Genomic DNA, 13,130 nt, shown 5'->3' with positions numbered 1-13,130 from the left:
CGACTCCGACAGTACGAAAACTAACGCCAATAACAGAACGACTCATGCGCGAGAAGTGTTCATGGTTCGACGACCGCGATCACCATTAAATCCCCCGGAAGCACCCGATGTTAGATCATCAGATGAATTAGAATCCAACATATCACCCTTTGCCCAGGGCTACGACGGAGAAACAGATAGTCAGAAACAAGCTAGAGAAAGAAAAAACAAGTTGAAGCAAGGGCGCCAACACCGTGCTAGGCAGCGCAGGGAAGCTTGGACCAGATACGAGTCAGAATTGGATGAGTACAACAGAAGAAAATCACAACGAGAAGTCGAAGGGAGACGCACGGTGAATATGCCTTACGATAAGATTCGAGAAGCATTAGAAGAACTCGGAGCAACTTCGCATCCTGGTGAGAAGTATGAACAGCTCCAGGACTTGCTCCGATCGACAATCCCGAGAACACATGAAGAGAAAGCTCGATCAAGACTACCCGCCAGATCAACAACCCACCGGCAAGAAGATCAAAATCAAAGAAAATCCACCTTCGAAAGACTTGGGCCGGGTGGAAGCCATGACGGAGGAAGTAGGAAGGAACATAATCAAGGCCACCGATTTGAACAACTAAGGAAGACTAGGAGCAGGGTTCCTACCCAGACAACTTCGCAAAATTGTTCCCATCAGAACGACAGTTGGCCAGAGGAAGGCGCCGAATCTGAATTCAAAGAAACCAAGGCTCACGACAGGTTCCCCTGTTTCACGAACAGGCTCGCATTGGTGCGATTACCTCACAAATTCAAACCATCTAATCACTCCAAATATGATGGCAAGACCGAACCAAAGCAATGGCTCAGAATATATTCACAATCGATCGAACTAGCCAGAGGAGACGACGATATCAAAGCCCTTTTCTTCCCCATGGCACTAGAGGCCATGCCCCTCCAATGGTTCGATAAACTAAATCCAGGATCTATCAGAAATTGGGAGGATTTGCAGAGAGCTTTTTGTGAGAATTTCGCAGGAATCATTACACACCCAATCACTCATGCAGAACTAAAAGGACTCAAGCAAAAGGGAGGTGAAAGTCTCAGAAACTATTATCGGCGATTCGGCGAACTACGAGCTCAAGTGCATGACATAACCGAACGAGAAGTAATTGAAGCTTTTTCTCACGGAATCATGGCCAGATGGCAATTTTAAGACTTCTGCAAAGAAAATCCGAGAAACAATGAAGAATTCAGACGCACAGTAGAAAAGATGATTACTGCAGAAGAAAAAACACGAGAGAGGTTCCCGGACAGAAGCAACCAAGACAACCCGGACAGGCAAAATCAACGAAATAGCAGACATCAAGAAAGAAAACGTAGACCAGACAATACTGTGGCAATGGCCGACAAATCAAAGAAATTTCCCAAACCAAGAAGATATGATGACATTGAAAACATACGTTGCCCATTGCACCCTGGTGGGAGGCACACTATCGGAAATTGCTACACTTTCAATGATCGATACGCAAGAAAAGATAGTAAGGAAAACACTAAAGAGGACAATCAGAAGAGAGAAGAAGACAACCACGAGGACAAAGGATTCCAAAAACCTAGGGGAACGGTAGCAGTGATTTTCTTAGGGGCTCCGGATTGCAGAAGCAAACATTGAGAAAAATTAGCACTGCGGACCATTATGACAGCAGAACCGGCTACACCAAGATACCTCAATTGGTCACAGTATCCTATCCAATTCACCAGAGAAGACCAATGGACTAGCGTGGGAAACGCAGGCCATTATCCATTGGTTCTGGATCCGACTATTGCTGGTATGACCGTCACCAAAGTACTAATCGATGGAGGAGTTGGGCTTAACATCATCTTTTCAGAAACTCTAAGGAAAATGGGGCTACAACTCGCCGGGATGATTACGCCAACAAGCACACCTTTTTACGGAATAGTACCCGGCAAAGCAGCCATGCCACTCGGACAAATTACTTTACCTGTTACCTTTGGAACTCCTTCAAACTACCGAACAGAATTTATCAAATTTGAAGTCGCTGATTTCGATTCATCATATCATGCAATCCTCGGATGTCCAGCACTAGCCAAATTCATGGCAATACCACATTACCCGTACTTACTACTTAAGATGCCAGGACCCAACGGTATCCTTTCCCTTCGAAGCAATTTAAAGCGCGCTTTTGACTACGACGTTCAGGCGATCCAGATCGCAGCTAAAGTGCAAGCCGACAATGGAAGAAAAGAAATAGCCGCAATCGCTGCAGAAACAAGCCAAGAAGAATTAGAAATACCGGCTAAAAAGCCCAGCATCATCGCACCGCCAAAAGAAGCCGACGTCAAGCAAATCGACTTAGGCACAGGCGATACCTCCAAGACAGCAACTATCAGTGCTCACCTCTCGGCAAAATAGGAACTCGCGCTCACCAACTTTCTTCGAGACAACAAAGATATCTTCGCTTGGAAGCCAGCCGACATGCCAGGAGTCCCAAGGGAGTTGGCTGAGCACAGAATCGATGTTAACAAACGCTCCAAACCTGTAAAACAACGGCTACGACGATTCTCACCCGACAAGAAGGCAGCAATTAAAAAGGAAATAACAAAACTAATGGCAGCCGGATTCATCAAGGAGATCCTACATCCAGATTGGCTAGCAAACCCGGTTCTTGTACAGAAGAAAAACACGGACGAGTGGCGTATGTGCGTCGATTACAAAGATCTCAACAAACATTGCCCAAAAGATCCGTTCGGGCTACCACGCATTGACCAGATAGTTGACTCGACAGCAGGATCTGCGTTATTATCTTTTCTCGATTGCTATTCAGGATATCACCAGATCGCACTAAAAGAAGAAGACCAGAGCAAGACATCTTTCATCACCCCGTTTGGTGCCTACTGCTACAAGACCATGTCGTTTGGACTAAAGAACGCTGGTGCCACGTACCAAAGAGCTATCCAGACTTGCCTCGGGAATCAAATCGGTGAAAATGTGGAGGCATACGTGGACGATGTGGTGGTAAAAACAAAGAACCCGGACACTCTAATTGAAGATTTAAAGCAAACCTTCGAAAACTTGAAGAAATGGAGATGGAAATTGAACCCAAATAAATGTGTATTTGGAGTTCCCTCAGGACAACTACTCGGATTTTTGGTCAGTCAGCGCGGAATCGAAGCCAGCACCAAGCAAATTCGAGCTATAACAGAAATGGGCCCACCTAGGAGTGTCAAAGATGTTCAGAAACTAACAGGATGCATGGCGGCCCTCAACCGTTTCATATCAAGACTCGGCGAAAAAGGGTTACCTTTCTTTAAACTACTAAAGAAAATAGACAAGTTCGAGTGGACAATGGAGGCCGACGAAGCTTTCAAAAAACTTAAAGAATACCTCACTTCATCACCTATCCTGACACCTCCAAAGAAAGATGAAGATATGATGCTATATATCGCGGCAACTCCTACCGTAATCAGCACAGCAATAGTCATAGAAAGAGAAGAACAAGGGCACGTGTATAAAGTGCAGCGTCCAGTATACTACATCAGTGAAGTACTGTCAGAATCCAAAACCCGGTACCCGCATGTACAAAAACTACTCTACGCCCTACTCATTACCTCACGGAAACTTTGCCACTATTTCGAAAGCCACAAGATTACCGTAGTGACAGATTTTCCACTCGGAGACATCCTACACAATAAAGACGCCACAGGGCGCATATCCAAATGGGCAGTTGAAATTGGAGCTCTTGACATCAATTTCACCCCACGGAAAGCAATCAAATCTCAAACCCTCATCGATTTCGTGGCTGAATGGACAGAGATTCAACAGCCCTTATCAGATACAATCCTCGACCACTGGAAGATGTACTTTGACGGATCACTCAAACTAGGCAGGGCCGATGCAGGCGTTCTCCTCATTTCTCCAGAAGGAAAACAACTCAAGTACGTCCTTCAGATATTATGGCAAGCTACAAATAACGAAGCAGAATATGAAGCCCTCATCCACGGGCTACGAGTTGCAATTACCCTCGGAATAAAAAGACTACTCGTATACGGCGATTCAGCAGTGGTCATCAACCAAGTCAACAAAGTTTGGGACTGCACCAAAGAAAACATGGGTGCTTATTGTGCTGAAATACGGAAACTTGAAAAACACTTCTAAGGATTAGAAATTTTACACGTCCTACGCGATTCTAACATTGCAGCAGATGTCCTTGCCAAGCTCGGATCAGACAGAGCAAAGGTTCCACCCGGCGTATTCATAGAAGAGCTATCAGTTCCCTCTATCAAACAACCCGGTGAAACAACACATGAAATTCAGGCTAAAGGCGTTCAGATCTTGATAATCAACACTTCATGGACCCAAGTTTTCATTGACTATATCAAAGAAAACAAATTACCAGCAGATAAGGTACAATCCACCCAAGTTGCTCGCAGAAGCAAAAACTACGTTCTAGTAGGAGATAAACTTTACAGAAGAGCAGCATCATCAGGAGTACTCCTAAAATGTGTCTCATTTGAAGAAGGTAAAGAGATCCTAGACGAAATACACTCAGGTTGCTGTGGAAATCATGCCGCTTCAAGGACACTAGTTGGCAAAGCATTTCGCACCGGATTCTACTGGCCAACCGCTTTGAAAGACGCAGAAGAGCTTGTCAGAAAATGTAAAAGTTGCCAAATGTTTGCAAGACAAGCCCATGTACCAGCTCACAATCTTTTCTGCATCCCACCCGCTTGGCCTTTTTCTTGCTGGGGGCTAGATCAAGTAGGACCCCTGAAAAAAGCAAAAGGCGGCTTCGAGTACATCTTTGTAGCGATCGATAAGTTCACCTAGTGGATCGAATACAAACCACTCGCGAAATACAGCGCAACCAAAGCAGTCGAGTTCATCTAAGACATTACGCACCGCTTCGGCATGCCCAATCGAATCATCACAGATCTAGGCTCCCCCTTCACAGCTACAGAATTCAAGAGCTGGGCACAAGACTGTGGTTTCAGTATAGACTATGCGTCTGTTGCACATCCAGAGACCAACGGACAAGTAGAAAGGGCTAATGGACTCATATTAGCTGGATTAAAGCCAAGATTATACGAAGAACTAGTGGACTATGGGTCCAAATGGATTGAAGAATTACCGAAAGTAGTATGGGGACTACGAACTCAAATAAGCAGAGCAACAGGCTACTCACCTTTCTTTCTAGTTTATGGGTCAGAGGCCGTACTACCTGCTGACTTGATCTGGACATCCCCAAAAATAGAGCAATACGATGAAGGAGAAGCGGAACACACAAGAAGATTAGAACTTGATAGCTCAGAAGAAATCAGAATAAACGCTACCCTCCAATCAGCCAGATACCTACAAGGTTTAAGACGACATTACAACAAGAGCACCCAACCTAGATCACTACAAGTCGGAGACTTAGTACTAAGAAGGATACAAAAGACTGATGGACGACATAAGCTACTCAGTCCATGGGAAGGCCCGTTCATCGTCACAAAAGTCACCAGACCAGGCACATACAAGTTAATGACCGAAGATGGAAAAGAAGTCAGCAATACATGGCACATCAGCCAGCTAAGAAGATTCTACGCGTAAAAACAACTCAAGAAGAAACAGATATGCAAGCCACAAGGGACCTACTTTCACAATCAACGAAAGACAATACTCTTCAACAACATATGTATTAGTTTATACTCATGATCAATAAAAGATGATATTCATCCACAGCATATCTTGTCATGACTTCCAACGAGTTGTTTTTACGAAACAAAAAGCAAAATGGCTGAAAACATGCCTGAGCATTCCGGCCGAGAGCAAAATAGCTGAAAAAACGCTTGAGCCCACCGATGAGGGTAGCTAAAAGCTAACACCCGAAACAAAAAGCAAAATGGCTGAAAACATGCCTGAGCATTCCGGTCGAGAGCAAAATAGCTGAAAAAACGCTTGAGCCCGCCGATGAGGGTAGCTAAAAGCTAACACCCGAAACAAAAAGCAAAATGACTGAAAACATGCCTGAGCATTCCGACCGAGAGCAAAATAGCTGAAAAAAACGCTTGAGCCCGCCGATGAGGGTAGCTAAAAGCTAACACCCGAAACAAATAGCAAAATGGCTGAAAACATGCCTGAGCATTCCGGCCGAGAGCAAAATAGCTGAAAAAACGCTTGAGCCCGCCGATGAGGGTAGCTAAAAGCTAACACCCGAAACAAAAAAGCAAAATGGCTGAAAACATGCCTGAGCATCCCGGCCAAGAGCAAAATAGCTGAAAAAACGCTTGAACTCGCCAATGAGGGTAGCTAAAAGCTAACAAAAAGCAAATTGGCTGAGTCGACCGAAATTTCAACTTCAAAAGACCCTCCAGCACTTCGTTCCGAAAAGCAAGAGGCTCGGGGGCTACAACCAGATGGATGCACTTTTTCTTCAGGAAAGCACAAGCGCCACTCAAGAAAGCACTCGGATGCATTTTTTCTTCAGGAAAGCACAAGCGCCACTCAAGAAAGCACTCGGATGCCGAGTCATAGCACAGACAAAGCACTCGACGGATCACAAAGGAAAGAAGAAAAGAAAAGTACTTGACAAATCGAGGGGCCTCGTCAGAATAACGCACAGAGTTGTCTTACGGAGCAGAGACGGGAACAAGACAAGGTACTCAGCAAGTCAAGTAACTTCAACCGCACCCAGGCAAAGAATACATCGACAAAGATAAAGAATCTTCATTTAAAAAGAAGTGTAATATTACAAGAGGACGCTCAGCCGAGTCAGGCGTTGTCATCAGAAAGGGAAATATCAATATTTAGACTATCTACAACCCTACTGGCTAGATCTTCAACCTCGGGCTCCATCCTTTCAACGGCGTCAAGATATTCTTGGCTTTCAGCTTCTTCTGCTATCTTGGAGAGAGGCGCTTCTAGAGCAAGGACCCGGACCTGGGCCAGCACATTCTTGGTACATACTTGGGCACACCTCTTCGCGAACTCTTGGAAACGAGTCGAAATCCGGGGAATGAACTGCGCCCAAGATTGCCCGTCATCCGCTGGAGTCCGAAGGACATCGGCCACCGAACGAAAAGATTTCCACAAGGCATTCCAATTCTTGGTAGCCGTCGCCAGCTTCCCGGACAAGCCTTCAATGGTTTTTTGGGCCTGCACAAGATCTCTGTCAGCTCCACGCCTAATCAGCCTAGCAAGGGCGAGTTCTTCCTCAGCATGAGTATTTACCTCCTCAGCTCTATTATGACTAGAACGGACAAGGGCCTTCATTTCATCAATACTCTCCGAGAGCTTCTGCTTCTCAACTCGGAGAGCTAGACAGAACACCAAAGAACAAGTCAGCGGAAAAAGAAGTCAAAATACAAGAAGAAACAGGCAGAACCCGCGGCACCTTTGCATTCATTCTTCGCAGACTCCACCGCAGCATCTCTCTGTTTCTCCGTCTCCACTACCCGGGCGCGAAGGGCTTTCTCCTCCTTTTGGTGCAATTGACGCTCTGTCTCCAACTCAACCCGGAGAAGGTCAAGATCGGCTTTCAGAGCGTCCACCTCCAAAGACAACTTCCTCTCATTTTCAGATGAGAAAAAGAAGCCAGAATGATCACGAGAAAAAGACTGGGCAAAAAGAAGCAAAGAGAAACAAAGCGTAAGAATAGAAGAAAAAACAAGCATGCATAAGAGGAACGACAGTAAAACCTACCTGGAGCTTTTCACCAAAAGAAGTCACGAGGGTCGATAAGCTCCCCCAGGCTGCGGTCAGCTCCGATAACCGATGAGTGGCATCGAACTGTTGCACCACGTCACTGGAAAAGGAGGGGCCGCCGGAGACAAGAGAAGGGGAAGGAGAGGCCGGCTGGGGCAAAGGAGGAATGACCAAAGCGACCTCCAGGGAAGCCAGAGCCAAACCCTCAGAAGAACCCGGCGCACGGCCACAGTTACCTCCGGAGCGACCAAGTCCGCAACCCCGCCAGGTAGCTCTGAAGCCCCCGCGGCGACTTCATCAACACAATGTTGTGAGTCCCAAGGCTCAGAACTCGTTGGCACGGCGGGAGGCAGAGAAGAAGTCGATGAAGAAATTAGAGAAGACGAAACACTGAAAAGTGATAAAAGTAAGCACCAATAAGAACCAGAAGAAGGAAGATAAAAGCCAAAGAGATAAAGCTAGAATTTACTCACCCGACTACTTTTTTCTTCGCGAAACCAAGAGAAGGCCTCGTAGGGGGAACCACGACGGCAAAGACGTCCCCGCAACCCAGCGACAGGAGCGGGACAGCAGACAACGGAGCCGCAGAAGAAGCCGGGGCTGGAGCCATGGAAGAAGCCGGGGCTGATGAAGAAGCTGGGGCTGGGGCCGAAGAAGAACTCCGCACCAGAGGAGCGGTACAGCTCGGGACAGAGGCAACCAAAGAACTCAACACCGGAGCTTCAGAAGAAGTCGGCGCGGGAACCTCGGAAGAACTCACACCCGACCTCTGATTACTTCAAAAAGTCCAAGACTAAAATTCAAAACAAAGAGGAGAAATTCAATGCAACAAGAATATGAAAAACAACTCACCGCCGCATGACGAGGGGGACTTCATCATCCTCTTCTTCTTCAGCCAACGAAACCAGAGCACCCGCTGAAAAGGAGATGAAAAGTACTCGGTTCAAGAGAGAAAAATGAAAATAAAAGAACAAAGAGTATTAAATGTGCTCACCTAAGAGCATGCTAGCAACAACTGGAGTACCTGAGGGAGTACTTGGTTTGCGAGGCTTCTTGGAGACAGGCAAGCCAGATGAAGACCCGTCCATTCGCCCCCTCTTCGGGACACTGCGAGGACCGCGAGGAACTAGACGAGGAACATACTCTTCATATACATCAACAAATCTGAAAGAAATCCCAGGAAGGGCTGTAAAGGATTCAGACTTACTAATTGTAGAAGTACCAGCTAGACGATCCCTAGTCTCCGCCACGGCAGGGAGAACACCAAGGGGGATCGGATCGACAAAATTCCGCCCAAGCTCCTGCGAAAAAAGATAAAACACCAAGATAAAGAAAAGCTAAGCAAGAACAGATGCAGCAAGAGTACATAAAGAACTCAAATAAAAAAGATAGACAACTCACAGCTGGGGGCGGGTTGTTGGCCGAGAACTCAGAGACGGCAGGAGGAATGACGCTCACTCCTTTTAGTATCTTCTGGAGGCGCTCGAGTACCTCCTCACCGGTCAGCTCAAGAGCTGGGACCATGCGTGAAGGATCCTCGGCCCCAGAATACTCAAAGCCGAGATGTTCCCGCTCTTTCAAGGGCTGAACCCGGCGAACGGCATTGGGGGTTAGATGGTTCAGACTAACCCCGAAATAACCAAGAAACTGATGAAGGAAGGCGGAAGCAGGAAGACAGAGTCCAGCGTGGACAAAGGAAACAAAAAGGACAATCTCACCAGGACCCGGAGCCGGAACCCGATGCTCGCCCGGAACTCTCCATTCAGCGATGACTTTGCTTTGGATCAAGCCATCACTAGCGAGCTCGCGTAGCTGGTCTTCACTTGTTGTTGGAGCCGGCCAAACTTTCTGAGCTGCCCTCATGGCCACGAACTCCTGGTTTTCAATTAAAGACAGGGATGACTCCTCGTCCACGAAGGTCGCCTGAGACTTGCTTGCGGTTTTCTTCTTTCCCATGAACTGGCGGAAGCAAAAAAGGCGCTAAGGGAGATGAAGCTAGAATGATGGTGCTCGGGTGATGGCGACAATGACGGCGGCGGATTTTTGAGAACTAGGGTTTAAAGGCAAGAGCTGGGTAACAAAGGAAAGGAAGATAAAAGGTCTTTAAATAGATTTCTCAGTAATACAAACGGCCCACAAGGCCCGTTAAAGCATAGTGTGGGAACGCAACGGTCCATTTACCGACGCAGCTAAAACGACGGAGGGCACGAATCCTCACAACGGTAAAAACCAACGGGCAAATTTCAGACTTATCCGTCCAACGCCACGGCAGGATTATCAGATCGATACAAGAACGACCCGTCAAACCAAGAAGAAAGAAAGAAGAAAGAAAGGGCTACCTCACGAGGAACAAAAGAACCTGGTTATGTAAGAAAGAACTCGGTATTCTCATGAACGACAGGGATCACAACAGAAAAGTCAAAGACAACTCAGAAGACAAGATTCGTTACATTACAAGCGACTTCAAAAATAGAAGATTACAAATCTTACAAGACCCAACGAACTTAGCACCATGAAAAGCAAAGTAGCAAAGAGGAACACAGACACGACTAGGCTCTGGAACGACTACGTGTCCCAAATTGCTACTCGGAAGGACAAACCGCCATCAGTTACACTGTTTTCTTCAAAGGACGAACGCAGTGCATCCAAGGCGGAAATCGACAACACGGCAGGGCAACATGGAGCATAGAAGACCGGCAGGCATCTGTCTATCCAAGACCGATGTGATGCTGGATATGGTGTTGATTTGCACCGGACGGTCTCAAGACAGGCGACGAGGATCAACCCAGAACTGCCGGATGAAGGAACGAAGCCCACATCACAAGACTTCCTCCAACTACCACCACGTACATCCTGGCACAATGTTGTCGCGGGATCAGCCTACCTCTAATCCCTATCACAAGACTTCCTCCATCTACGACAAGACACACAGAAAGTACAAAACATGCTCGGGGGCTGCTCTACTTCACAAACTACCATGTTCATGACCACCAAGGTTTCAACAGAATATCCAATGAATGAAAACAAGCACTCAGGGACAGTATTTATAGACCAAAGGATCGGCGCACATGGACTAGGAGTACCAACGAAATAGGCCTAACAAAGGACGCAGTGAAAAGACAGGACACAATAATGGACGACTCAGGCGAGAGGAAGCGGTACTCGAAGACGGGCATATTCGGAAGAATATACCAGCACAGTACAACCCGTGAACAAAAGGCATTTACACTCAACCACCACCATACAACTACATCTGACAACAGCAAAACTATCAAAGAATACGCCAAAACCACGCATCCGAGTTCTTCCTGAACAAAACAACATGGATATACGCTCGGGGGCTTGGACGGCATCATAGCTTAAACAACACTGAGCTAGAGAGCTTGGCCTTAATTTTCACCTATTCCCGGAGGCTCGGAACCAAAGACAAAAGACCAAGAATACAAGAAACTCAAGACTACAACAACGACACATCAAGACTCTTCATCCGACTTCTTTTCTAAAAAGAAGAACTCGAAGAAAGCACGGGGCCTACACTCAGTGAGTGCAATTCTTTGACATAAGCTCGGAAGCTGCTTACCGCAAAACTACTCGGATGATGACGTAATCCAAGTCTCGGGGACTACTTCAGAATACAAAATTTTCAAACAACATAAAGGATCAAGACCCTCCAACTTTTTGTTCCAAATAGCAAGAGGCTCGGGGGCTACACTCAGTGAGTGCCCTTTTTCTTCGAAAAAGCGCACGTCACCAATAGGCTTCCTCAACGCAGACCACTTCAAGACATTACGGCAAAAAGAACCCGGAACAAGCCATGTTCGAGCGAGTTCTTTTTGATAAAATTTCAACGAACAATCAGGGCAACTTCAAAACAAGATCCTCCAGCTCCTTATTCCAAATAGCAAGAGGCTCGGGGGCTACAACCAGATGGATGCACTTTTTCTTCAAAAGCACTCACCACCCAAAGATCCCAAGAAGCGCTACAAGGTTTTACTTCAGAAAACGCTCGGATGATATTTTGTTCCTACTCAACAAAGACCAGAAGGAGCAGAGCGAGATTTTCAGAGCTCAACCATGAAGTGCTCGGGGGCTTGTCGATGCGGGACCCACAGGATACCCCGTAGGGTAGAAAAAAGATCTAGTCCAACTAGGATTCTTCCCACATAATCGTAGTAGTAGAACTATTAGGTAATCCTACTAGGAAATCTCATTATAAACCGACTAGGACTCTGGCCTCCTGACTATATAAAGGAGGGCAGGGCTCCTGAGAGTGAGAGAACAATTGTACAACACAACGCAACACATTACAATCAATCTAACGCAAAGGCTAACGCCGACTGGACGTAAGGTTATTACTCAATCTACGATCGAGGGCCTGAACCAGGATAAATCGACTGTCTCTTGCGTTAACCATCGAGTTCAGCATACGCCGAAGCCTGAACATACTGCCCCGGGTACCCCCGTGGTAGGCTATCGGTGGTGAAACATCGACAGTTCCCTGTTTGTCATGTTCAAATGCTGGGCCAAAGCGCTAGCTTGCATGTGATGCAAAGAAAGTGCCAATCATAACCATTTCCAATATCACAATGAACATACCTTATTTATGTACTTCAGTTGCTCGTGAACTTCAGCGGTCTCCAATTCCTACAATGGAAAAGATAATCGAGAAATCAGTTTCTCAAAAAAAAATAGTAGTTTTAGTTACTTAGAGCGTCTTTGGCTCGGCTCCGCCTCGCAGGGCTCCGGCTCTATATGGACTGTGCGCTACTGTACTGACATGAAAAGGGCTCCGGCTCCTCCGGTATTTTGCCTAGGAGCAGCAGAGCTGTGTTTCCTGGCTCCCACGGCTCCGCGCTACAGTGCTAGAGCCGGAGCCGGGGAGAGCTAGGTCAAACAGGCCCTTAATATGGTACCAACAATGCAAGGTGGCTGAAAGGATCAAGATGCCCAAGAGGGGGGGTGAATTGGGCTAATTCTAAATTTTCTTGCAATAATCAAATCCTACGGATAGCCCAATTAACCCCTTGTGCCTAGAAAAGTGTTTATATGAAACTAATGCACAACAACCTCTCAACCTAAGTTCCAAGCTTACTCTAGCAAGCAATTCTTATGGGAATAAAAACAAGTATTGAATTGCTCAAAGTAAATGCTCAAAGTAAGTGCTCAAAGTAAATAGAGAGAGAAAGGAACGCGACGATGTTTTGCCGAGGTATCGGAGAGTCGCCACTCCCCACTAGTCCTCGTTGGAGCACCCGCGCACAGGTGTAGCTCCCCCTTGATCCGCGCAAGGATCAAGTGCTCTCTACGGATTGATTCTTCAACACTCCATCGCGGCGAATCACCCAAAACCGCTCACAACTTGAGTTGGGTCACCCACAAGCTCCGCCGGGTGAACACCAAACTCCCAATCACCACCAAGCCATCTAGGTGATGGCGATCACCAAGAGTAACAAGCACG

Source organism: Miscanthus floridulus, chromosome 19, assembly GCF_019320115.1.
Source record: "Miscanthus floridulus cultivar M001 chromosome 19, ASM1932011v1, whole genome shotgun sequence".
NCBI classification, from domain to species: Eukaryota; Viridiplantae; Streptophyta; class Magnoliopsida; order Poales; family Poaceae; genus Miscanthus; species Miscanthus floridulus.
Note: the sequence above shows the minus strand (reverse complement) of the source record.